Consider the following 26,837-nt stretch of genomic DNA (forward strand, 5'->3'; position numbering starts at 1 on the left):
CACGTATATCCCTTCCCTTTTACCGGACGAAGCTCCAAGAGAATCAGATTCTTGTATTTTCTCTGCCGTTGTCAGAAGAAAACTGCCAGCCATTTATCGTTTCTCCCGAAGATTACACCCACGCTCGTGGCCGTCTCAGAACCGCGTGCAAGACGTCACGGAAAATTTAATCTTGAGCCAGAGATTACTTTTCCGCTGTGATGCGTATTATCAATCAGAAAATTATATCTGCCGGAAAAGGATCTTCCGCGAAATCGTGCGCGAAATCGGCTCAACGATGGATATTTTCGAGTTCGGCGAATTAGCTTCTGCATCGTTTTTATTTTGAGAAAATTGTTATTAATTATACGCATAACAACAAACCATATCATTATTATTGAAAACTAAAGCAAACCAATCTCTAATGTATATTTAAACATTGTATGTATATTATGCAAACAATCATAATTAAAGTGGTAGAATGAAAATGAAATTCATTAATTTTCAACCGCACCAAGTTAAACCTAAAACTTCCTATCATTTTCGAGCGCTGTGCCCAACAGCTGTCACTGATAAAGCGGCCGATCCTGTCGCCATTGTTTCACAGCCATTTTCTCTCGGCGTAAAAAAAAAAATCTGGTGGCCGTACTTTCCACGTTTCAATCGCGGGATTCGATAGCAGGCTGTCGATATGTCGCGTCGGCTAGTCGAGCCGACAACGAAACATACTTTTCGGTCGGTGCGGATAAACCACGGGGAGTAAAATCACAGGGGAAAGAGGGAATAGCTGGCCTAAATTCGCCGTGGCCTTAACGAAAGCGTAACGAAAGGAGAAAAATGAAGGCGCAAAGTCGGAAGCACGCTCGCGATTTGACGTGTCTCGATTTCGAGATTGTTTTCCTTTTAGCTTCGAATAAACCGGAAAATATCGACAAACGGCTTTGCCTCCTGGCCACTACGCTGGCTGTCGTTATCGCGCTTCGATCCATGGAATGGAGAGTTTATATCGGGGATATCAGGTGTGACCGTGTACAATTATACAGCAATACGTACCAATGTGTACTATCGGACTGCAATATTCGGTAAGATTAATACGAAACGTTCGCTTCGTCTAGCATAAACTCTCGCGATGTCCGTAGTAATAGTCACGATGTGGAAAATTGTTGGGGTTTCTATCAAGCTGGTTGTAGATGAAGCTTTCGCGCGATCGAAGATTAGAAAAAAGTGGGGAGGGGCCGGAAAGTCGAATGCTTTTTGCTCGTTCCATCGACAAATGGCCAGGCTCGAGATAACGCTCGAGGTTTTATCTTCTCTATCTTTTGTCGGTCACCGTGAGAAAGAAGTCGCCGGGTTGAAGGTTTTATCGCAAGCTGTTACAGGTCGGCGAAAAAACGTTAACGAATGACCAAAAAAAAAAACAGGAGTACACGTGGCTATGAAATGTTTGTCGTCGTTACGTAATTTATTTCAAGCTTGCGTTTTCGAGAAAGAAAGCACAGTATTATTATTGGTAATGGCGACGCTTAATTCCATTTCTACCGACGTAATTCGCCGATAGTCTGGAGAATTCAAACTCGTGGACGACACTCGACCGATCAACTCCATAGTTTCGTACGCGAATTTGCTATTTAAACGACGTTCATCGTTACAGAAACGTTGGCAAATTCCACTTGGAGTGGCCATTGTGCAGCAATACGAACAAAAATATCAGTGTCTGTTTCGAGGTACGATCGATCGTCTGAAACTATTTTAATTAAATCATCGCGAAGCAGCTCTCGAATCTGGCAGACGCCAGCTCGCAAATCACACAATAATATCTTTGGCTCCAGACCTAACCAACTTTCGCGTTCGAGCTTTCAAATCGCCAAAGAAACTAGCTATTATATTAAATCGATAGCTTCAGAGTCGAACGGGTAATTTCGATAACGGAAAACACTCGTAAAAATACTCTTGACTCCGTTTCTCTGTCTAAGAAATTGCGAGATTGAAGTGTACGGTTCACTCGTGAATAGTCTTATCGCACTCTGATTATATACGAGCAGATTCTGTTTGTCAGATTGTCACAGATTTGTTCCGATATTCAACGCTTACATATACACTCTATTTAGCGTTTCATATATTATGCTACCGTTCTACTACTTCAGAAATATATCATCCCATTCGATTCAGTCGACTGACGTGTAATTCTATTCTATCTGCTTGGTCACGTACGATCCCGTTTTGCTCGTTTACAAATATGAATTTCTGGCGTATCCACTGGCGTACACTGGGGATTCCTACGCTATCTAATGGACACGCAGTTACTTTGCCTGGCTTATTCTCTACGGCATTACTTCGACTGACTGATGACACGCGGATATATTCTACTTACGTAGCCATTATCACCTATAATTCTAAATATTGTTCGAAACACGATCTTAATGTCCAATACCATACTACCCTAAGAGCTTTAAATACTGGAAGAATTTATTTAGAATGAATCATGGAATACTCTACATTCTTTGTCTTCTTATTTCTTTCTCCAACACGCATGAGCTAGCATATCCGAAGCATTTCGTTCCCACAAATTCCTCCATTGCTTGATGTACCTTCCAAACTTTCGTCTCCGATAGATAGCGTAGCTTTAACGATTCTCAGAGAATTCGTTTATCGACGATATCTAAAAAAAAAAAAATTCGAGGAATTCAAAAACCACAGAAGACTATAACAAGAAAACCGCAACTACCGTGGAAATAGCGTGCACGGTTAGGAACGAGAACGCAGAGCGGTACCGATATCGACGCCAATAACAATACATAATAATAGCGTAAAGCCAATAACCCTCGTTCTTTCCGAATGACCTATATCCCGCTCAATCTCTCGACGTCGATACAACGTAAAATTTGAACGAGCTCCTTGGCCAAGGAGCCGAACGGTTCGCTGCGTTTTTCAAATGCTTTTCAGCGTACTACGTTATCCAACTTCCTCGTCGAGCAGCAACTTTCCGTCGAAACGAGCCCTCCATCCCGCTTTTCAGTCGTTTACAATGTGACATAGCCGTGGCTGGCTTCATTCACCATCGAATCGAATGTTCCGCTCGCTTTTGTTTCGGAGGACTGTGTCGAATTTCGTTTTCGTCCAATGCACGTCCACATGATAGCACAAAACGTCGCGCAAATACCATTTTCGTCGCTTAATCGCACCATTCTGCCTAGCTTTTTCCTACAAATTATCGTTGGCCCATTAAACAGTGGCTTTTATTTTCCATGCTTCTCTCAGTCAAATAGCACGTACCTTTATGGAAGAAAAATGAGAAAAGGGACGAAAAGTAAATAAGGAATTCCTCCTTTGCTAGAACGATTATCGGACGTCTACTTCTTGGAGAGTAAATTTTGTCGTGTAAACGCGAGGATACGAGCGGTGTTCAATGTCGATCGCTTCTTTGCAGAAGAGAAGAGAGAAAGAATTGACCGATTGGATTATCGTGAAATTGGAATTCGTATCCGGATCTTCCGCTTTGCGGATCGATTTCTTCGCTAATTAAGCCTTCTGAAGATTAAAGGAACTTTCTCTTTTTGATTTTTGTTCTTTGTGCCTTCGCAAGTAATACCGTAGATTTCCTGGAGTTAATAGCCGCAAAAATCATCCCAATTAGTTTTTAATGTGTTTTAGAGGGTAACAAAGGAAAGGAAAATCTCGTGTAAAATATCTCATGTGTAGTTATTAATAAATTATTTTACTGGCAGGACTTATACTTTCATGCCGATCCTTTCACAAACCGCCATCCTCGCGCTCGTTAAATACTTTTTATGCTGGAAGGAGAATGAGAAAAGTTCGGTGATATTCTCCGGTCCTTTCACGGACATCTTTTTTTCCTCTTTTAGAGTATAACGCGCCTCTACTTTGCGCATAATACTTATACATAATACGCAAATCACGTACAGCGCTCTCCCCGGTCTTTTCAGCTCTCAATTCCACCGGGATTTCATAGAAACTTCTTTGAAGATGCGCGAATTATACCGACACCGACTTAGACAAAATATTTTTCTTCCTAGTCCTTGGTAAAATATCTAAATGTACTAAGTCGTATCTTTATGTAATATAATAATGTAGTATTAACATTATAATAATGTGTACATATGTACGCTTGTCGATTCATTAATATTTATCGAGTCTCCATTAATCTATAATTCTTCCAATTGCTAACTGTAAGTTACATCAGCTATCATCTGATATTAAAAATCGAAAATGCAGAGCAACTTATGGAACGACCTGATATTACAGACGTCTGGTATCCGCAATTTGATCGTCGCAAGAATCAAGATACGTTACCGAGGACGAACATGTAAGACTCTTATACACTCGTCTTAATTACGAGCCGAATATCGAGGAATCTTTGCCGAAGCATCTCCAATTAAAAACCACACCTACTTCCCTCTAACGACCTTCATCAGAAAAGCACTACTTATACTCTCGAACACTCGTTAACGACAACTTATCGTCTCGCAATCCCGCCTCTCCACCTTCTATCGAAAAGCAAGGAAACCTTTTACGAGTCGTCTCTCCTTACACCTACAAACTCCTAATGATCTCATCTACTCCACTCCATCTTCTCCACTTTAATCTGGAAAAAAAGAAAGAAAGATCTTCGCTATGTAACCCTTATGTCAGTACTAAATCAAGGTAAATCCGTAGATATACGATATATAAATGAATACGAATCGCTTCAGAGTTTCGCAATAGAAGGAACAAACAGAAAAAGTACAGAAGGAATCGAACGTCTGAAGCAACAATAACAGGCGATGTCGCATCAGTAGCTAGCAAAGAGGCCGACGAGGCGATATACTTAGCGAAGGAAATGACGAGAGGCGGAAACCAGAAATTCGGTTCGCTGGCAGCGAACTGGGTGCAGGTGGGTGGCGAAAGGTCGATCCGGGGGTTCGAAAACCAGGTCACAGCCAGGTCACTGAGCCACCCTTCCAGTGTGCCGCCTCGACGACAAATAAAACGAACAGTCCTCGGTCCGATCGCTCACAAATTAATTAGAAATATCGCCAGTCCGCTGATAGAAAGCGCAACCAACATTCTGGCTACGATTCAGGTCGAAGAAGAGAGAAATTTTGAAAAAAAAGGTATAAGTACTTATGTGTATAGTAACGCATGAAAGTATTCCACAACTTGTCGTTAAAAATGTTACGTATATGTGTATTTTATACTAAACATTTTGAAATTTCATGTCATGAGCACGATCGGTAAAATCTGAAACTAGTTTGAAATTCTGTTCAGATTAAATTACGAGAAACGGAATACTTAAATATGTAACAGTTACGTTATTTTGTGGAGCATAAATAATAGCGAGAGGAATAATTTCTCAATTTCAAGATCAACAACATCTTTTCATACAATGCAATAATATATTCGTGAAAAGTGTGTAAAAGTGCTAGGGAATATTTTTATGACCTGCTGCAAGAGAAATTTATCAGAAGAATATTTCGGGTCTTATTTGGTTTGAGATGTCGATAACGCGCGTAGTTGGCTGGTTTTTTTAGAACAAGGGAGGAAAATGGGAAAATAGCGAGCTTAAAAGAGCTGATAAGAGGTACGACATATTGCGATGTTGGACGGAAGGGGAAGATTGAAATTTTGCAAACTGTACACGTACACAGTGCGTGTTTTCTATAAATTGATTTCTCTGATTGCCAGTTGCGTGTTCCGTTGGTGCGGACAAGCCAATCTTTTAGCTGCATTCATGGGGATTTCCGCTACGCCATCGAGTTTGATAAAATATTAAATCTCAGCATGGGACGTTCGGAAAGAGCCTATTTGCATAAAATTTCGGAACATAGGGTACGCTCATTTCGCATTCTAACCTTTGTCACCTCGTTATGTTTGTTCAGGACAATAAAAACCGCGATACTACGTGGATTGAAACGGTGAAAAAAAAGGTTAGAACGAAAATATCGAGACTGAATTGTGATTAACTAGAACGTCATTCTCATGGACATAACGAAATTAATTATTTGTCAAATATTAAGAATGATTAAAAAAAAAAAAAAAGAAAATATGTATAAAATAAACTGGCATGATCGTAAATCCTTTGTTCGTCGCTATTACCTGTCACATCGTGCGTGTTGACATTTTATCGCGACTTTTTATACTACGTATTCGATCCTTTTCTTATATGACGTCTCGTTTTCACTATAAGCTATAATCCCGTCTATATATAACACTGTCATATAAAAAATAACAACGCCAGTATTTGCACGAGGATTCTTCAGAAGAATCTCGTTCTTTTTCTCACCTCGAGCGACGTTCAACCGCGGTTAATTAGCCGTTTAAACACAATCAAGTGCACGTTGAGATGAAATTTTCCAGTAGCCAATGTAGACGATTTTAATCGTGTAGAACAACAGCTGAACCCCTGCTCCGGTCAGCGTTTGTCAACGCCCCGTCGCTCACGCCGGCCCGTTTCCCATAAAATTTTCACCACTTCTCGCCAACATACATCATTTTTCTTATCGCGTTTACTCAGAGGACTTTATAAACTGTATGTAACCGTGTGGATCAAGTTGGCTAACCCGTAGGACGTTGGTTATAATAAAACGATAAAAGTGAAAAGAGCAAAAGTAAACTTTGCTTAACTTGGAAAAAAGAAGTGCGTCCTGTAGAACAAAAAATATTGACTTGGATAACTTAGAAATTTGTACTTATATAAAAAGTATTATAAACTGAAAATAAATATTTGCAGATAAATAATTCACAGATAAAAAAGAAGTTGTTAGATTTAATTTCTTAGATGTTCATGCTGTTTCCCTCAAGTACCTATTATACATTACGATCTTAATCCTTTACTGTTCTCCCATGTCGAATAGGATTCGATTAGGTTAGTACCAAAGGAATACTGTATACTCTATACGTACAAGCATCTTTAATTCTTTTTTAATTTAAGCATAATTTCACAAAAAGATACAATGAACATTATTGTGAAAGAATTTTCCTTCGAAGTATAATTGATAGACAATGGCTACATATGTATGCGTAATTACGTGTTTCAGAAAAATTTAAGGTAATAATCTTTTTCCAACTTTCATAAATTCGTTTCTGACGAGATTAAGATATAAAACGTATTCTTTTACGTTTACGTTATATTATATTCTTTACGTTATATCAGAGTTTCTCCTTCCAAATAACAAAATTTTAGAATCACTTTTCTATCATCCTCCTGACCCATAAGTTACTAATTTCAAAATCTCTTAATATATTTGAAGAAATCATATATTTAGGGGTTAAATTTTACTATCGATTTTCCTTAGCCTAGTCCAACACTACTGGACAAGTAATTTTACGTCGTACGACAATTCCATAGTTACTCTATCCATGGAGCATCCACATGACCTTGTTAAAACGATTTCGCTACAAGTTCGCCGGATGCAGGCTCCGGAGCGACGGTCGACGAATTAGGAAGCGAGCTGGCCGCTGACCTGGCTTCCCCGCTGGCCCGTTTTTGAATAATTCGCGTGACCCGGCCAGCGTGGGTGCGATTGCACCCGTCAAAAACTAGTTCTGCCGAATTCGCCGAGTCTTCGTCGCAAGTAGTCACATTCTGTCACGCACAGACGACGAAAAGTGGCCTCATACACTCGTCTACGCCACGAATTAATTATAAATCGCACACGAATGTACTCGCCGGATATACTTGGGGATAAACGATTTTCCTGGCGCAAGCACATCTTCGAGGTTCGAAATTAATTTTGCTTCCCAGATCGACTTCTGGTATTGGTACTTAACGACATGTTTCGAAGAGAAGGGAATTCATTGAAATAATTTCGTAGATTAATTTTCTTCCCATTCAACTCTGGAATTACCAAATCAATGAAAATCACTGGTATCAGGTTTTTTCTTATTAAAAACGCGCAAATGTCTCTGGTAATGATAAAATTATTAATTGTAATAATAACGATATTGTTTTTCGTTTTCGCTATATTGCAATAATTTTAATTAATTACGAGTAACATATATCGCTTAACGAAAGATATCAAATGATTAATATCAATGGTTGTTACGTTTTTATTTATTTGCTCGAACGCTTCTCCTAATAACGAGAATCACGACAATGGGTTCGTGAAAGAAACGACGGCAAATGGTGATAATACAAATGAGCGGATGTATCGAAACGAACAGCCGGATGTTATAACGTCAATAACAGTTTTACGTTTCTTTCACTGAATAAAGCGGCAATGGAAAGTGGCCGAGAGCTGCAAGTAAAATGTAGGAAAAAGCAACGCGATTTTATTAAAATATAACACGGGCCGGGGAGGAGGATAATTAAAAAGGCTTTCAGGAACTTACCGAGCAGCAGTTCGCGTATTTCTACCGCGAGTTTATGGATCGACCAGATCGAAGATTCGAATCTGTCGAAACGTAAATATCGACGACAATGAATTGCCGAATAAAAGCCGAATAATTAATTATATCTTTCTTTTTGTCATGTCCAGTGAGATGTAAAATAATTAAAAAAGGGTGACAAGATATAGGAGCAATTAGAAGTAAAGTGCAGAACGCGAGAGTAAATAACTTCGTTGGAGCGAAACACGGCCTCAAATCATAATTGAAACGCTTTCAACGAAACTGCCTCACCGAAATAACGTTTACTTAATAAATTTTGTTAAAAAATATTTCATTAAAAAAAGAAAGCGATTATAATTGCTAGTAGACGCGGTGCGCGGGTATCGAAAATTTGTTCACAAGTAAGGAAAATTTGTTTAGTTCCAGCTAAGAGCTGTTTCCTGGTTGTAGTTAAATCCATTATCGTTCTTCTTTTCCACTATCCTCTCTAATTTCGTTTAAACACGAGCACGGAAGCATATGTTCCGTGCTTGTTTGGCCTTTTTTCGAACGTTCCGTAAACACATTGACTGTTCGCGATAAAGAGAAATTGTAAAAGTTGTCCGGTGTCGATGATTATCGTTGATCTTTATTGTCGTTTTATAGACATCTGTCGCGAAGCTTTGAAATTTTATCGTCGCTCTTTTATTTGTCGATGCTTGAAAAGTTCAGTATTGGAATATCGGTTATCATCTGTGTGGAATTTGTCTCATGAAACTGTTACCCTACACTAACACGTACAATACACTGCAGCTCACGAATCGACGCTTTGTTCGATTTACATTAACAATACATAGTATCAACTAATGACAAAATGATGATTAAAAGTATAGTTTGAAAAGAATTCATTTACCTTTTTACGATTCTCTTTCTTCTCAATTTAAATCGTTTGTATGTGGTTTGTATAACATTTAACTTTAAAACATTTATGAAGTAGGAAAAATTACGAACGAGACACCATTAACGAAATATCGTTATTTATCATTAACGAGGTTTGCTATTGCCGATAGCACAAGACTTTTACGCGCTACAACACAGCGCAAACATCTGTACGATAACCACGCGCGAGTTCTACGCCAAACAAACTTACAAACTGTCGTGTAACAAAGAAATGACAAAGTTTGCAATAAAGGAACTCCTGATTCAATCACTGCACACCAAACATTAATCCCGACATCTAAGACCTGAGTTCACCGTCTGCGAAAAAAAGCAATCAACGGAACCTCGTTATTTTTCTCATCGGAAGTACCATTCTCAGCATTTTCGCGGTCTCGTAGCAATTAAAAGTGCCGTAGAAACAGAAAAACAAGCGAGCCAAGGAAAAGGGGAATGTTGGCCGTTTGTGATTTAATCGAGACGAGATAACAAGCGTGCTTCGAGAATTGCAAATCGGCCAAGGGTGGTCGATTAGGAGCAGTATTAATGGCGATTATGGGGACTGGAGGTCCTCAGGAGCACTCTATTATCATTTCGTTCCTCTGATTTCTTGGCTCGAGAACGTTTTCTCTACTTCTCTCGCGATAACTTATTTCCAAGCTCGTGACTGTTCAGAGTTTTCTCGAGAAACTGTACTTCTAACGAGCTCGAGAACTTTGGCCCAGCGAGTTTTTGGCCAAGCGAAAGAACAAAATCCGCGAGGACGTGATTAGCCAGGGCAACTCGTTCGAACCCACTTGAAGAGACTTCTCCAGCTCGTTCTTCGCATTAATCTCCTTCCTGCCAGTCGTCGTGATAATCAGCTGCTTCTCCTCTTTTGTCATCGTTCCTTCTTCCTCTCGCGTCTTCATCTCCATTTTGTCACTCGTGTAAGAACAAGTTCCCGGTAAATTTTACGCAAATATCTTATCCGATAGCCCGCGCGACGATACCAATCATCCAGAAGATGATAGTTTTTGTAGAATATAATTCTAATTCGAGTAACGTGAATATTAGTCGAATAAAATGGATTTTGATATGGAAAGTGAAAATAATATCGATGATGCCAAAGGATGTCTCGTTGTCTCCATGGAAGAATGGATCGAAAACGATATTTCATAAAAGTTAAAAAGTGCCAGGCATAGGCGTTAGTTATTGCATAAACTCCAACAATCTGTTAATTTTCAATGAAGTTAGAAAACAGAAAACAACGATTCTGAAAATGCCTTGAAACACCACGGTGTAACGTAGTTTCGCCGAGCCTGATACGTGCGAAATGAATGTGTTGTGTTCGCTGCTAACACGTTCCTGATGTTACTCCTTTTGAACGTGTCTTGCAAGCATATCCTCGCTAATGCACGTTCCTGCTTGCAGATACACGTTTAGAAAGCGCGGTTCAGGAATAAAAGGCAGAAAATTATCACACGTACCGAGGCTGAAATTAGTCGAGTAATTTGAATTCAAGATTACGTTCATACAAGCCGAATCTTTTGTGGTTTGTGGTCCAATTCTCAACTTCAATTAGTTTCAATGAATTTATATTACTTGGTCTTGAAATAAGAGAAATCTTCTAAATCTCCGATTTCTATAAATTGCTTTAGCAAAAAAAAAATTAATTTACCCAAACATCCACAGTATATTAATAACTTTGCTGCTAGCGCGACGTCAATCTCCAAGTAAAGAGAAAAATCTCTATTTCATAGAATCTTGCAGAAATATAACGATGAGTGGTAACATCAAGATCTTTACCTCCTAACGATCTCCGACCGAAAATTGGCAGAAGAAACAGTTTCCTTTCGGAAGTTTTTCTGCGCCGTTTCCATATTTAATGGGACGTAAAATCACAGCGTTTTACAACCTTAACCGTGGCAAACGCGCACTCGTTTTATGCACACGTAACCGCGTTCTTCAACGGATATCTGACACACTTCGAGTCCCCTGGATGTTAGCAACCCACCCAGACGTCGCGTCCGCGTATTGTCTTTATTGTGCGCGGACAATAGTCGTGATTTCCCATGTGCCGTTATCTTCGTAACCGAACTGGATACGCGCACAGTTCCTCTATTTTCTGGTTGTTCTCTGTTCTCGGGGAAAAAGAAATTTGCGAATGGATGGAAGGGATGAAGAGCGATAGGAACTGCAACGCTTTCTGCAACATTTCATCCGAGCACCGTCTCTTTGTTTGGTGAATTTGATGGAACGTCCGTTAAGCGACGATACCTTATGCTAGTAAATGCGAGTCTCAAGTTTCCAATATTTCCTCGATATACAACTTTCGTAAAATGAGATCTTCATAGCTTGGGACGCTAGACGTTGCAACGTTTTAGCCTTCAGTCAGCCACCTCAGACCATAAAGCTTTTAAGAAACATTTCTTTCAGCTTCTTGAAACTATTTCGACGAAATTTTTTATATTTCCCCCGGCTTTCAAAGTTAGTCACTTCTTAATCTAAAAAAAAAACAGATCTTCCGACTTGAGTTTTGAGTCTTCAATTTTCGAAACGTCGAATTTATTTTTTCGTAGAAAAGGAAGTTTCGTGTTTAGATTGAGCTTTCAACTTGTCATGTAGTTTTACTACACGAAACGAAAAGGGTACCTTCGGTTTAATCTTCGGCTTCTCCGGAAACAAATCTTGTTAACCTGTCCGGAGAAAAGACCTTTGATTCGATCCTGAATCTCCAATGTTAAATATTTTAAACTTGTCGCGGAAACAGTGCTTTCAATTTGATCTTTCAAGGTTACATATTTATCTAAGCTTCTTACGAACACCGAGCTTTCGGTTTGAATTTAAGCTTTCAGGATCAAATACTTTTTCAGTCTGTCTACGAAAACAAAGCTTTCAGTTCAATTTTGAGCTCTCAAAGTTACATTTACATCCAAGCTGTTAAATTATTCTTGAATTTGCAAGAACTTATAAATTTTAATCTTGAAAGGAACCAAACCCGAGACTAACCACTTATTTTCATAAAGACTTGGTATATTCACTCTCAATTACGTATTCTTGATATAATTGAGATATAAAAATTCGAGGGTCATGGAAATTTATAGATAAACAGAAGATAGAAAATAGACTCAAAGAATTAATTTCTTCAAAGCGGAGTTAAGTGCTTAAACCGAGCATTCCATGAATTATCGTTTGAGCCTCAATATCGATCGTACGAAAAGAAATTTCAATCGTGTACAGCTGAAAATCGGCGAAGCAATACAAATGCTACTCGCGCTTTCGTAGCAGCGAACTCAATCCTCGAATTTTGAGCACACGCTTCCGTTTCTCACGGTCGTTCTCTTTTCCCTTCACATTTTTGGCCGATATTTCAAAGTGCATTTCGCGGCACCAAGTGAATTCAACCTCGCGCAAATAACTCGACGACGAGAGATAGCCACGGCCTTGGTAGCGAACCGGTGCACAGTTTTGGACAAAAGGACCTAGAGAGAGAGAGAGAGAGAGAGAGAGCTACGAGTTGCGAGCGTTTCTTTTATGGCCGAAGAATGGTTAGGTAGATGGCCGCGTAGAGAGAACCGATATTTCCGAACGTTCCCACCAAGTTTTTAATTATAAGATAGTCCCAACTGTATGAAATTATTATCAGAGTTGTTGGCGCGAGTAGACGGTTTATAAATTGCGGCTATTAAAACTTTATGAACGAGGATAGCGTATCGTTTCACTTTATTAATCACCTCGTGTTACCTTTCTCCGTATTTCTCGGCCTTTCTCTCGCGTTTCGTCTTCTTAATTCGTTCTAAGCTGAGACATAACTACGCTTAAATGAGACAGGTTTACTACCACTATATGTAAAATATGCGCTAGGTATAATTCAATTCTATAATACGTAGTATAAAACGATTCACGAAGGATGAATTTCCTCGGAGCAACAAATTCTTCTAAATCTCCAAACATTTTCATCATTGACGATCCAGAATCGAACACAATCAACCGAAAACGATCGTCGATTCGTTCTAGCCATTACTTATCAAGAATAATTGCCGATCAAGCAAGAAATTCACCGTGTCCCATCGTTCAGAAAATACGAAACCTGAAAAGTTAAATGGAACGTGGAATCCGGCTTTAAAACAGATAAACATAGAGAGACGGTTTCTGGTAGACAGAAACGATCGAACGGTTCGTTTGGTTTAATCAGCCACCTGTCCTGCGGATTTTCATGCTGCGTCTTTCGCGCTATATTCCTGGGATTTATTCAGAAGCACGACGCTCTCTCTCCCTTATTTCCCTCGCATTCCAACTTCCTCTCTCGGTCTCCGTGAATACACGAAGCGTGGGGTAATTAGTAGCTACCACCGAGCCACTTCCACGACCTACTTTGTGCTCCCCGAAAAGATAAATAAATAAGAGCTTCCTGTCTTCTTTATTTTCGTGCTTCTTTCTCTTTTAATAACTGGGACGGCCGCAGTAATTAACGTATCGACGGGACAGAATGCTGAATTGAGCGGTATCAATTCAAGGTGCAATGATTTTTGGAGATGTGGAAGATAAACTGATTGTCGAATTTTCGGTTGTGAACGTGCCTGTCGATTAAACGGTGGAACATTCGTTTCAAGGATGAAAGCTTCCTTTGTCTCGTTTGAAAACTTTCAGCACAAAGATTTATCATTCACGTAGGGATTTTTATTGTATCATCTCCAAAGTGGGAGAAAACGATCAGAGTCGAATAAATTTATATTTGAATGTGTTGGGAATAGTTGTAAAATATAAACTTTTAGATAGATTGTCATCAAAGCAGAGGTGAAATATAATAAATAGCGAACGAAAGATACGTACAATCGTTGCGTATAAAAATTTTTCACTCTCAATCAATACGAAAATTCATTGTCCTTTATTAATGTCGTGCTATATCCGACATACAGTATACGATACCTTTCATTCGTTTCAATCTATCAATTACAATCGACACTTCTCCATCCATTTCCACCATTCATCGACGCGTCCAAACATTCTTGAACATTACCATATACAACCCTCCTCAAAATGGACAAAAGCGAACGTTATTCAAATCTTAAATTTCAACTTGACAAAAGGGGAAAATTTAACAACAAGCGAACAAAACGAACGACATAAACAGAAGTATCGGCTTTATTCAAGCGCGGCGAAAGATTCAGTAGAAAAGTAAAGGAACGTTGCAAAAAAAGAGAGACAGAAACGTCAAAGGTTTGAATAAATAATTAAACGAGCCAGAGTTCCCTTAATACCTCGAATAGAATGATAGAGACGCGGAAGCAAGGGCGAAGGCGTCCCTAAGATATCGTTCGCGTAGATGCATTAATTAAAATTCCACCCCGACACCTACGAGCCACCCCCTACGTCGGGCAAACGATACAGAGTTCGAGCCGCTCCAGCAGATCGAATCCAATTCGCTTAAAAGGACCACCCTCTGCTTTATGAGGCTTCATTCTGTCTTTTTTATACGTCCGTCCATGCCCTTTTATCTTACGTACGCGTCTCTCTGTTTGCTTCGAAAATACTTATGCATATTATTCGTTCCAAGTCGAACGTGTTTTCTTGTTCCACTTTAATCTGATACGTGTTGTTTGGGTAATTTATCGGACTTTTGACAATTTCCCAATGGGATTATGTTCGAGAATAACTTTCACAATAGATATTTTATTGTATCAGATCATCCTGAAAGTTCTGTCAATGATAAGCTTTGTATCTGGGAACAACGTATAACCATATTGAAGGTATTGAAAATAAGCGATTGAGAAAATGATTATTTCTTTGTCGGCAAGTTTTTTTTATCAGATACAAGGAATATATGCTTTCAAGTTTTTATAGAAAATTCCATTACGTACGGTGACATTTAAAATTATCAGGCAAAAGGCAAAGATCGTGGAAATTCCAAGGTGAATAATCCTGTTTTATAAAAATTAATTATCCAACGAGCTTTGATCCATATGAAATGCAAACTAGATTCCATAGGATTTTTCGTGATATCAAAGATATTCTCTATTGTAATATTCGCTGGATATAGAGTTATTTAATCACAAACTAGCCGAAGATCATTCCACATTCGAGGTACAAAAGCGTTCCAAAATTTCCAAAAGCACAGTTTATTCCATTCCGCGTTGCTTTTTATCTAATTCCACTGTTCCCCTCCCTCCTCTTTTGTTCTGCGCGCTGTTCCTAATTTCCTTTCACGCACGCCCGGCAATTTGCTACTTAATCAAACGCCTGGCTAAAAAGGCCGCCTAATTAGACAGGCAGTCGAAAGGGCCGCATTTACTTTGACACGTGTATCGAACTAGGCCAGCCAGAAGGTAGACGACGTCGGTGAAAACTTTCGAATGTAACTTTACTGCCCGCTCGGCTCTCTGATAATTAAATTCCGAACGACTTACGTGACTACGACGTGCGATGAAATTTTCAAGAATCGAACAGTCTCCCGCAGCTCAACCAATCCGGTTTTCCTCAATTTCCAATGATTTCGTCTCTTCCCAATCATCGTTTTGTTCTAACATTTCGATTTATCACGCCCTATTTATGTGCATCATCATTTTATAAGTCAAAATCTTGGAAATTTTATTAGCCTTCGGATATTTCGTTTTAATATCAGAATCAACGATCATCGAAATATGAAACTTGTAGCCGAAGAAACGAAAGTAAAATGTGTAGGAAAAAATACATAATGCAAGGGAAAATAACAAAGCTTTTATGTTTATAGTTTGCGAGTGCTGCGATATGAATACGATAATGATTGAATCTCTGAAAACGTCACGTCGACGCGAGGAATCATTGAATGGCGAATTGAATGCGTTTTCCTGCTTTATTTATATGTGATAACATAATACTAACACAACGTGCACATACATTACAGTTCAATTGTTACTATCCGAACAATTGCTTATTTTTAGCAAATATATTTATCTATGCATATCTTTAATCAGAAAATTACGGTTAAATCAAATTTCAATGACTTTATTCTTCAGAACTTAGAAGAAAAATATCAGTTTTTTCAAATAAATTGAAGTTCTTGAATAAATGTTGCTAAGGATAAAGAGAGCGTAAATCCAGAGAAATGAAACCAAAATTCGACGGATCGATCGTTGTCCAAACGTTCCTTGTAAGCTGTCCCTTTGCTTTACACAACGGCAAACACGTGGCATCGACGTGACGTAAACACGGAGATGTGAATGCAACGTGACTATTAAGCTTCATTTCCACTGACAGAATCGTGTCGAGCCCGTGCATCATACGTTGTCACAGAACAAGAGTGTATTAATTTCTATTTAGACATCGTTTACACGTCAATTTTAATATCCCCGATATCGCTAATAGTTTCACAGTCTCAAGCCTTCCTTTAGCTTGAATCATGTGAAAATTGAGATCAAAGCAAATCCGATATCAAAGGCGAATCGAGTAAGCAAATCGAAACTATATTTGATTTTCCAAAGAAACACCGACAAAGACAAATCGACATAACAATCGCAACAATATGAGCATTTTATTTTCTTCATTTACCTTTAAGAAAAAAATGTAAAATTCTTGCAAAAATGTAAAGATCGACAGAGTTCAATTATATTTGTAAGATGACTATATCTACAAAGAACTTCGTAAGGCGTCTGTCCGATAGGAATCAAAGAAGAAGAAGAAAAAGTAAGAACTTTTCTTTGGATAAACTACAGTGTTGTGAGAGACATCTTATGTTCGTCTCGAGTGTTGTTAAAGATGTCTGGAAATTGTTGTCCTTCTTCTTGGCAGTTTTCTTCGTCGCGAATTGCTTCTACGTTGGGCTAAATTATTACAAATATTCATATCCTACTCTGTTAAATCGTAACATACGTATGAAATACCTGCTTTTTAACCATTCATACCTCGATGAATCTTAAAAAAATATCTGCTTATATACGTCGAGATTAAAAAACTTAAAACGAATATAGGAAGAATTTTCAATTATTCATTTGGTTTCAGAACTCTCAATTCAAGAATAAAAAAGAAACGGAGAGCGAGATTTCAATCGAATCTGATCACAGCTCGTAATAACTCGACCAACGCTATTCAATCGCGATTCAGAATTCCATGCCAATGTCAATTTTCCAGAAGAAACGAAACATCTTACGTTTGATGCGCACGAACGTGAAGCATAGAACGATAAGTGAATTTCGTTCAAGATTCTTCACGATATAGTTAAAATTTTCCCGTTGCATTCCGCGAATATCGTCGTTTAAGCTACTTCCTTCTTCGTCGCTCGTTTGTTTACGCTTTAAAGATATTTCAAACGGAACGAAATTGATTTTTTTATGTTGAAAATAAAATGTATTGGGAATATTTGCAATTTTCCAAATCGATTCTATTTCCTACAAGTATTAATTTTCCACTTTTCAAACTACGATTGCTTGAAATTTAAGAAATTTCTCTTGAACAGCCACCCTGTTTTATAATAGGCAAATAACTTTGCGATCTCCTTTTCCTCCATATAAAGAAAAATCTTCGATAAGATGAAGAAAATACTTGAAAAATATGTATTACAGAATAAAAAAAAAATAAAGGCAACAACCCTTAAAAAAATACTTAACGACCCTCATAGAGGTCGCGATTCCACAGATTATAAACCAGAGCTCCAGACTGATTAAGTTCATATCTACGCGAATGCCACTTAATTAAACATCTTAATTAAACATCTTAATTGTTATATTTTCATAAAATTATTTTAAACGAAGTCCAATTTACCTACCACGTTCAAGATAACTAAGTTTGTATTTATACAAACACTACTTAATCGAAATTAAATATGAAAATTTTTATACTTTCACAAAGCTGTATGTGCTACAAAGCTTAGCATCTACTTTAAATTATGCCGGTAAATATCGTTATATTAAATCTCGTTTCATTCTTTTTATTTTCAATTTAAAGTAGGTGAAATCCGAGTTAGACTACGTTAGACCCAAAATAGAGTAAATCGCGCGCACGAAAGCAGATATTCCTTTTCATTACGCGTCCCTCCAGCATCAGCCTATCCAGTTCCCATCGTATTTCATTGGACAAGCCGCGCTTAATGCATTCGAAAGTTTACCTCGCGGAAAAATATAACCGGCACGGAAGAATCCCCAAGAGAGTAGAATTAAGCCGAGGAAAACACACTATGCCGTGAAAATATTTCATATATTTCACGATCCATGGAAATTCCAATGCGCGAATTTCCAGGTCACTGGTTGCGGAAAATCGAAGATCCAGGGCAACCCAGAGATCGTCAATCGATATTGACCAATTTACGTATTCCCGGGATAGTGCTGTACAATTCAAAGAACTCCAATGCATCGGTGTACTTTATTCCATCTGGAATTTATTAGGTGTAAAAATGAATTTAGCTTTTTGCAAGCTAAACTAATCGACACCGCCTTCTGTTGATTTTTTATTTCTGTACCAAATTTTCTTACCATTGAATTTCTACACCCTCTCCATAATTTTAAAACTACCATTTATCGTGACCTTAAAAAAGATATCAAAAGGTTCCTATAGCAAAGTACATTATTGCCATTTCCTTAGAGTAGTAGGTAATTTAGATTAATGGTGATTCTAGTCACTAATTCATCATTAATGTAGGCACCTTTGTAAAATTCACATACTTAATAAATGGTAATATAAATGTCAATATGTAGATGAAATTACAATTTTATATTTTTGTCTCGATGTATCGAAAGTGAATAATTTTTTGACGAATCACAGACAAGGCATATATCCCTTTCAGATTATAACTGGGTGTCATCCGTGAAGCACTTTATGATAAAAGCCATTAAAACTACGTAGTAATGTAAATAATATATGCGCGCGTATGATATAGAAGAAATCACAATTTTTTCTTCTTTTCGCTCGTCTCTTGAAGCTTTTGATTTTATCGCTGTACAGCGATTAACCCCGTTCGATTTCATTTCTTTTCCCTTTCGACCATTCGTTGAAATCTGCCATTTTTTCGGCGTATTATGAACGCATAATGCGTCCGATTTCAATCAAATGTAAATCCCTTTCGAGACGAATCTCGACACCGCTCGCGAAATAGCGATTAAAAGTATAAAAAATTTCACTGGCAAACAATTTCTGCTATTCGCAACATATCCCCGACAATATCTGTCGCTAGTTTTTAACTGACGGAACAAAAGAAGAAACAAACGAGTTTCTGTAAACTTCACCCGCCCCGGGGACCCGTCGATGTTCGCTCGTCAATCTGTCCACGTAAACCGCGCAATAAAGGTAGAAACTAATAACCAGAAATCGGTTTCCAAAACAGAACGAAGGGAAATAAATCCATCACCAGCGCGGCGTAGAACAAGGCTTTCTATCGTTTAAAAGAAGCGCCGAGTGCGGTTCAGCGTTCTCGTCGACTGAAACAGCTACCACGAAAAAGTTATGGGATACTGTTCAAATATTAACAGCGTCTGGCGCTTAACTATTCCAGTTATTATATTTACTTTTTCACGTAGAATCCCTTTCTTACGAGACATTGCGTATAGTTCATAGATACTCCGCAGATGTGGTATAATAAAGTCACTGGAACAGTTAAATAACAAATGATATTAATGCGCAGAGTATCAACAATACCCACTTCGAGATTAAACTACAAAGAAGGTTACTTTAATATCATAAATCTTAAAATCATCCGCGTCGAACCATACAGTTTTAAAACGGTAAATTAAACGCGTTCAAAATTGACCATTCCTGAGTGCACGTACCCGAAACTGTCGTCAAATTTGTCTAATCCTCTCAATGCAAAATTCAAGCATGCACCTTCCTCTACAAAATCTGTAAGACGTATAATAATATCCTAATTACGGATCTTTGGAAATTTCGAGAATTAAAAAAGAGAATTCGATAATAGAACACGACCAAAATTACAGTTTTTCCCCGAACAGACAGCCGCTTTCGAACACTGCGCGATGCAGTTGGTGATCGTCACGGGCTTCCGGACGAAATTGAAATTGTTCCCGATGAAGCCCGGGGGAGCGGGATCGGGGCGGACTAGAATCGAGCCTAACTAACTTGTGCAACGAAAACGCGGAACAGACGACGCGCGAGTGCACGAAGAAACGAAATGAAACAGCTGAGAGGGTGAACGCACGCTAGAAATTGCTCTCTTCCACTGATCATCCCCCAGAGGCAACACGCGCATCCTGTTCCACCCTGTTTTTCCAAGCTATCCAGCATGTCTCGAGCCGGCTCCAAGCGACGTGATTAATTACGATATCGCTTTTTAGCCGCAGTTCCGTGGCCCCGTCCGTTCGATTGCCACTTCGCTTTTTTCTATCCGTTTCAAAATCCGCGGCCCGCGTTCGACACACGTTCCCGGCTACAATTTTTTCTTTTTATTTCTTCTTTTTTTCATTAATCAGTCCCGACGAATTAATCCGACTCGTATCCGCGTGGCTGAACCACGCCCCGCGTTTGCGACCCTCGACAAGGTGCTTCGGATGTCTCGTGTTGTGTTAGACGCGAATTGAATTCGCTGCGGTGACTCTTTATCAGTGCGTAGACGCGGATAATTTTGGGTTTTAGCGGAGCAAATTAGTTTAGAATTTTCGTGTAAGCGTGGAATCTTAAATGTTTCAGTTTTGATATGAAAAAAATATGAAACGCTTGTCATAAAAGTATAAAACGGTTTAAGTTTGAAAGTAAAAATATAGCGAACTAGTTATAAGTATAAATCATAAGATAATAAATCGCGAAGTAGGTACAAAGTAATGAGTTAGTTCAATAAATCAATCAACCATCTTTGGCGAATTTTTATCATTCTTTGGAATCTTCTTTACGAATGTAATTCCAGTATGTAAGCTGTGAAACAATCTATCATAAATCATATATTTAAAATTTCTAAAAGTTTAGTAAACTAATTATTATTAGCGTATTTTCACCGCCGTATGCTTCTCCGCGCACTTCACTTGTTTCTTCTATAAATTTCACACACAATTCAATCTTCTATCGCTATTTTTATCCCCTTTTCTCTATTTTCCCTTCATTCGACCAATCGGTAGAAGATAAAATACACGAAGGCTTGCCGAAAGAGATTCGGGAGTCTCAAAAGTTAAAAGTCCAAGACTCCTGAACTTTCCCAAGAATTTTTGCATCTTGTAATATCGTAAAGTTTCCCGATCTGCCCGAAACTATTCGTATACGAATTCCTCGATCTCCTTATCATCTGGTTCGCGGAAAACCAATAATTAAATAATCTAAAGGCAAAGCGTAGTCGAAGAATGAGTCGAAGCACTTGAAAACATTGTCGTATAGTTATGGTTTTCAGTAGAAACGGCGGCTGACTGGTTTCAAATGACGCGGAGCGCAAATTAAGGAAGCCTCAAAAGCGGGAAGTTATGTCGTCTGGTCTGGCGGGGAAAGTTTCTTCCACTTGGACGGCAGCTTGTCATTCGCGAAATTTGCTCTCTCTCTCTCTCTTCCTCCCTCCCTCTCTCTCTCTCTCCCTCTCTTTCGTCTTGTGGTCGTGCATCGAGTCGCACGATATTAATTCAAGTTTGCCCGTATCCTCTCAAGGATTAATTAGACTTATACAAAATGGCGGGAATCGTGGTAACACGTACCCTCTGGCACTCAGCTTGCGAAACGAGGCCAAGAGGAAATTCAACATTCTAAATTATGAATATTTAAATCTATTTCCGCGAGATACAAAGCACTCGTGTGGAAAAACACAATTTGCGCTTATGAAAGATACAAAAAAGAACGCTCGTCGGACGTGGGGGATTTGAAAAAAAAATTGCCTGAAGCGTGGATGAAATATTAACAAGATTCGAGCGATCTATACTAATTATACTCTAAAAGTTAATTAAAATACCTCAAACGTTTCAAATAAAATAAATGAAATATTTGAAAATACGGAAAATCAAGTAGAAGCTCTCCTTTCATTTCCGGCGAATTATCGGACTGACAACCTTCAATGGGAATTTTGCAAATCTAATATCGTTCCAGATATCGGCAAACGGCTTTTCGATCGATTTGTTCCCAATAGAAAAATTCGTCATGGATCGCGACATTAGCTGGCAAAACGTCGATTCAAATCGACGTGGAATCAACAAAATTCACGGGTCAATTAGCAACCGTGCCGACCGCCTCGTATAAATGATTTTTAATTGATTCCACGAAAGGAGGTAGGGAGAGAGGAAAGAACGGTCGTCGGTGATTCGAAACGCGATTCATTCGCGCGGGTCGGAAATCAATTTCCCTCCAAAACTACGACAGATCGCAATCTACGCTCTTTCATCGAGCCCGTATGAATCTAATTAAATTGGTCCCTAGCAAACCGGTCCCTCGCCGACTCACTGGTAACACAAATTAAAAAAGCAGACTAATTAAAATCAATCCAATTGCTCGATAACCGAATTTCTATTACAAAAACACCAAGAACAGGTCGCATGTCAAACAAGAACCGTACGTGATCATAAAATAAAAAAGTCTTTATAAAAACGGATCAGACACATCGCACTAGTACGAGCACGCGGGACCGGCCGTCAAAACAAACCATCTAACGAGCTTACGATCTAAGGATCTACCTTGCGATCGTGGCAGGCCTCTCCGAGCGGGAACATCGAACGCGTGCGATCCACTTGCCTCACTCCCTCTCTTTCTCGTTCTCCGTTTCCCTTCCCTCTTTTGGTATGTTTTTCCGCTCTTATGGACGACGAAACGACAGACGTATTGCTAGCTTGCGATGGCACGTGAACACCACGGCCGAATGGCGCGACTGAACTCGCCTGAACCGTGCCGGAGCTTGACTCAACCGAGGCTTTCGGGCCGGCGCTCTCGTTCATTTGGTGGGGGTGGCGGCGTACAGGGGTTGAGGATGTACAGCGAGGAAGGGTTAGAAGAAGGGAGAAGGGAATGTGGGAAACGTTGGATAGACGGGAGAGGATGGAAGGGCGAGAATGAAACCGCGATCGACGGGTAGAGGGGTTAGGAATAGTGGATTGTGCGATAAAGCAAAGAAGTCCCGCTGGAGAAAGATAGTACATAAGGTGGTACAAGGTGTTGCGCAGGATTGATGTACGTGTGTATGCGTGTAGGCGAAGAAATGAATGAAATGGAAGAATGTGGAGGAGGATTTGAGGGAGAAGAGGAAGAAAGTGAAACGAGGAACTGGAAGGACGGGATATTGTTTTGCGGATACGATTCGGTGGAGGAAGATAGATAGAACGGCGAAGACAGGTCGGAGGACTAGAAAGGGTAAATTTGAAGCGAAATAAGGAAAAATGTTGCGATAAAAGTTGAAAAGGAGGAAAATAATGTAAAAGAATGGACACTGAAGGGGGATGTTTTTTCAAATAGTTGCAGGGAATGCAAAATGACAGAGTACAGAGAACGTAGAAAGGAAGGTAGCGCAGTGGATAGCGAAATGTAAGAGAAACAAAACGAAAATTGGGAAAAAAACGGCACGATCGGTGGATTAGAGAAGAGAAAAGAGATGGATGAGCGAAGAATAAACAGAGACGCGAGCTGCGTGTGTACATCGATTTACCAACTATGGCACACTCTGCGATTCTATCGCAACGAAGCTTGCAACGTCGGCTTATGAAGTTCGCCGACATGTCACGATGTATTCTGTGAACACGATCGTAATTACGGAAACACCTGTGCCAGTTATGAATCCATATGCTAGTACATCGCAGCCTAGTTTTTTAACGCAGCTTTTATAAATAACGCGCGACTTCTAATTTTTCCAGCTTATATTTGTCATTTCAAATTAACGATAAAAATTACGAAATGGAATTTCGTTATTTCCGTTTCATAGGATAAGCTAAAAGTAATTTTATGCAACTACGGTATGACATTTATACGGAGCTTCCAGCGTTAGAACTCAGTTGCATTGGAATCGCGGCATTAGAAACCCCTTTCAGTCCTAATAGAGAACATTTGTATTACAATTGAGTGATGATATTTTCTGTACATACGTCCTATAGATAGATACTACGTGTAATAAGACAGAAGGTACCTATTCTTTACACGTATCGGAAAAATTAGCTGAAACTTTACGGTTTTCGCAATTTACGCGAATAAACTGATAACAACGAATCTCGGACCATTTAAGTCATTCTGAAGTTTCATCTTAATAAACCAGCCAATATTTTGATACTAATTGAGTTAAACATAGATAAGCCCCGTCGTTCCACTAACGTCAAATTTCAAAGATAGAACCTAAAAGTTGTCATGCATAATGTTTGACGAGTACTTTATGTACACATTACACGTTCGTCACTCCGAGCTACTAAAATAACATACGAAAGAGACAGTACGAAAATGTAATAAATAATCAAGGTTGAACGAGGCCCTCCAATTGCCTAATTTCATTAGGTAAATTAAAGAGGAATATCCTGATTGGTAGAAAATCAGACACTCGGAAAAGTTTCGTTAGCCTCTAATAAAAAAGCCAGATTTTAACTGCCAAACATCGTGATATCAATCACGAGGCATGATAGTTTTCGTCTAATCAAAAAGCACGTAGCTTGCGCCTTTAATTCGTTATATCACTCTCTACATATATTTTTCGTTCACTTGGTTGTATTAAAATGTTAGAGCACATGATATCAGTTGCATGATGAAAGTCAAATAAAACGATTATTCTGATGTCGTAAGATTAATTAACGATATGACTGAATTAAACTTTTAAACTGTTACAACCTAATACAAACTTTAAATTAGAATCCTTAACGTCAAACTTCAGACACGGTGCAACAGTTAGAATACCGCAAGAGAAGTGTGCTAAAATCACCATCGGTTCCAAATAAGCGCAGTATCCGATGGAAGTATCATCGCAGTTTCATCCCGGTCGAAAATCCCAAAAACCGATTCCACTGCGATAAAAGTTGCAGAGAAGCTTAAGAATGACAGATTCCGGCTTCTCTGAGACTAAGAAGAAAGGGATCGCAACGCTTAAGCGGCCGATTGATTAAAGCCCCGCGAACACTCCGCCCGTGTGAATTTTTAATGAGAGAAGCGGAGTCTGAACGAGCTCTGGTCGACTTCCGAGTAGCGCGATCGGCTTTCAAGATGATACTTTCAACCCTCTACACGGGGCTAGAGGCCCGGAAGAAGCGAGAGAAGAACGCGAAGGGTGCTCGAGTGCCTTTGTTCACGATGAATGCTCGCCCCTCGAACAGGTAGCTCGCGACCCCGTGAATCTTCCTTCGATTAGGGAGCTTCGCCATACGAACCTACTCCTCTAAAACTTGCTCTCGTCGCGTGCGTTCTTGACCCGCGAATGGGAATTTTTGAAGTTAGCAATGGCTGACACGGTTAAGAGCTCTGACAAATGGCCGTAGCTCGTTATTAAAGGAAAGGGTACAGGCGTTGTTCGCTGCGTTTAGCGTCGCATAGTTCGTTGAAGGGTAGACGCAAGTCGGTGATTTTATTAGACTTGATAGGGCGAATTTACGAGCAGGAAAATTCATGGCTGAGAGGAATTTATATAGAAACCATAAATCTCTGACGAAATCGATGAGCGAGTGGTGATTTTCGAAGTTGTATGACTGACAAATTGTAACGAGTATCGAGTATCCATTTTTTACTTTCTTTAGGGAGAGAGAAAAAATTGTAACCTGTCGTCAAAGAGAGCGTACGTTACAGCGCGTTACAGATTCGATTTTTTAGCGAGAGCTAATGTTATTGCCAATCATGTCGTCGACGAACACAAAAGGCAATCGACAAACGCGAAGATTAAACAATCGCGTGGCCGATGCAGCACCTGTCCATTATGACAGCATTGCACGGCGGAAAAAATATTTTCACGTAGACAACGATTATTCGAATGATTCATCGGCCCTAGAACTCATGCACGCGGTAGACAACGTGTTTAGAAATGAATAAGCTGCTACTGAGAGAGACAGGGAGAGGGAGAGACGCGCGAACTAACGTCGATAATTTAGCACAATCGTGATAATTCAGCGAAATGCAATTCTCCACCGACAATCCAGCTCTCGTTACGTTATAAATTTCCGTTTTCTGCCGATATTACCGGCCTCCGTTAAAAATCCACCGCTAATATACGATGCCCTGTCAAAAGTCCGATCCAAACTTCTTCACGCCCCCCGATAAATTCAGGAAAATTCCCGACCTGTCGAAAACAAGCAACCGTTAATCACGAAACATCCTAGAATTTTTCAAAATTGCCTCGCACCGATCACCCTTCCGTTTGTCGAACAAACAAAACAGAGTTTATGCATTCTTTACGATTTTTTATTACTTGCTGAAATATACTTTGTTTTTGTCATGTAAGGTATAAGGTGCGATGCGTGATTTCAATTGTATTTTTCAATAAATATGTAATGAGTTTGTTTGTATTAACCAAGTACAGTTTATCGTGCAACATTAATCAAAACCCGATAATCGATGACTTCCTGGAATATATGACTCGAGAAACTTTCCGTCCATATAATCGGAGTTTACGTTCAGATAAGTGAAATCAATAGCCAAAGGCTCATTTAATCGTGCACTAACGAGAATTTCGTTCCTCTAAATAAAGTACGGATAAATGGAGTTTTACTGTATCTCCATTTATCAACTCACTCAAGCTTTAACAAGCTCGCGCGTTAACACGAGACAAGTAGTCGGAAAAAGGAAACAAAAAGTAGCAGGGAAGA

At 39.2% G+C, this 26,837-nt stretch overlaps 1 protein-coding gene across 2 annotated transcripts in view; it reads right to left on the minus strand.

The window, feature by feature from the left end:
• LOC132906955 (uncharacterized) overlaps positions 1 to 22,978 on the minus strand; it is a 56,438-nt gene extending 33,460 nt beyond the window's left edge. The window contains exon 1 of one of the 2 annotated variants that reach the window (XM_060959643.1): positions 22,758 to 22,978. The gene's annotated coding sequence lies outside the window, so the exon portion shown is untranslated. Of the gene's footprint in view, positions 1 to 9,433; positions 9,458 to 22,757 lie in introns of those variants that run through there. The other variant, XM_060959644.1, reaches the window with a different exon arrangement.
• Positions 22,979 to 26,837: the final 3,859 nt, after the last annotated feature.

This window comes from Bombus pascuorum, chromosome 5 (genome assembly GCF_905332965.1).
Source record: "Bombus pascuorum chromosome 5, iyBomPasc1.1, whole genome shotgun sequence".
In the NCBI taxonomy this organism is placed as follows: Eukaryota; Metazoa; Arthropoda; class Insecta; order Hymenoptera; family Apidae; genus Bombus; species Bombus pascuorum.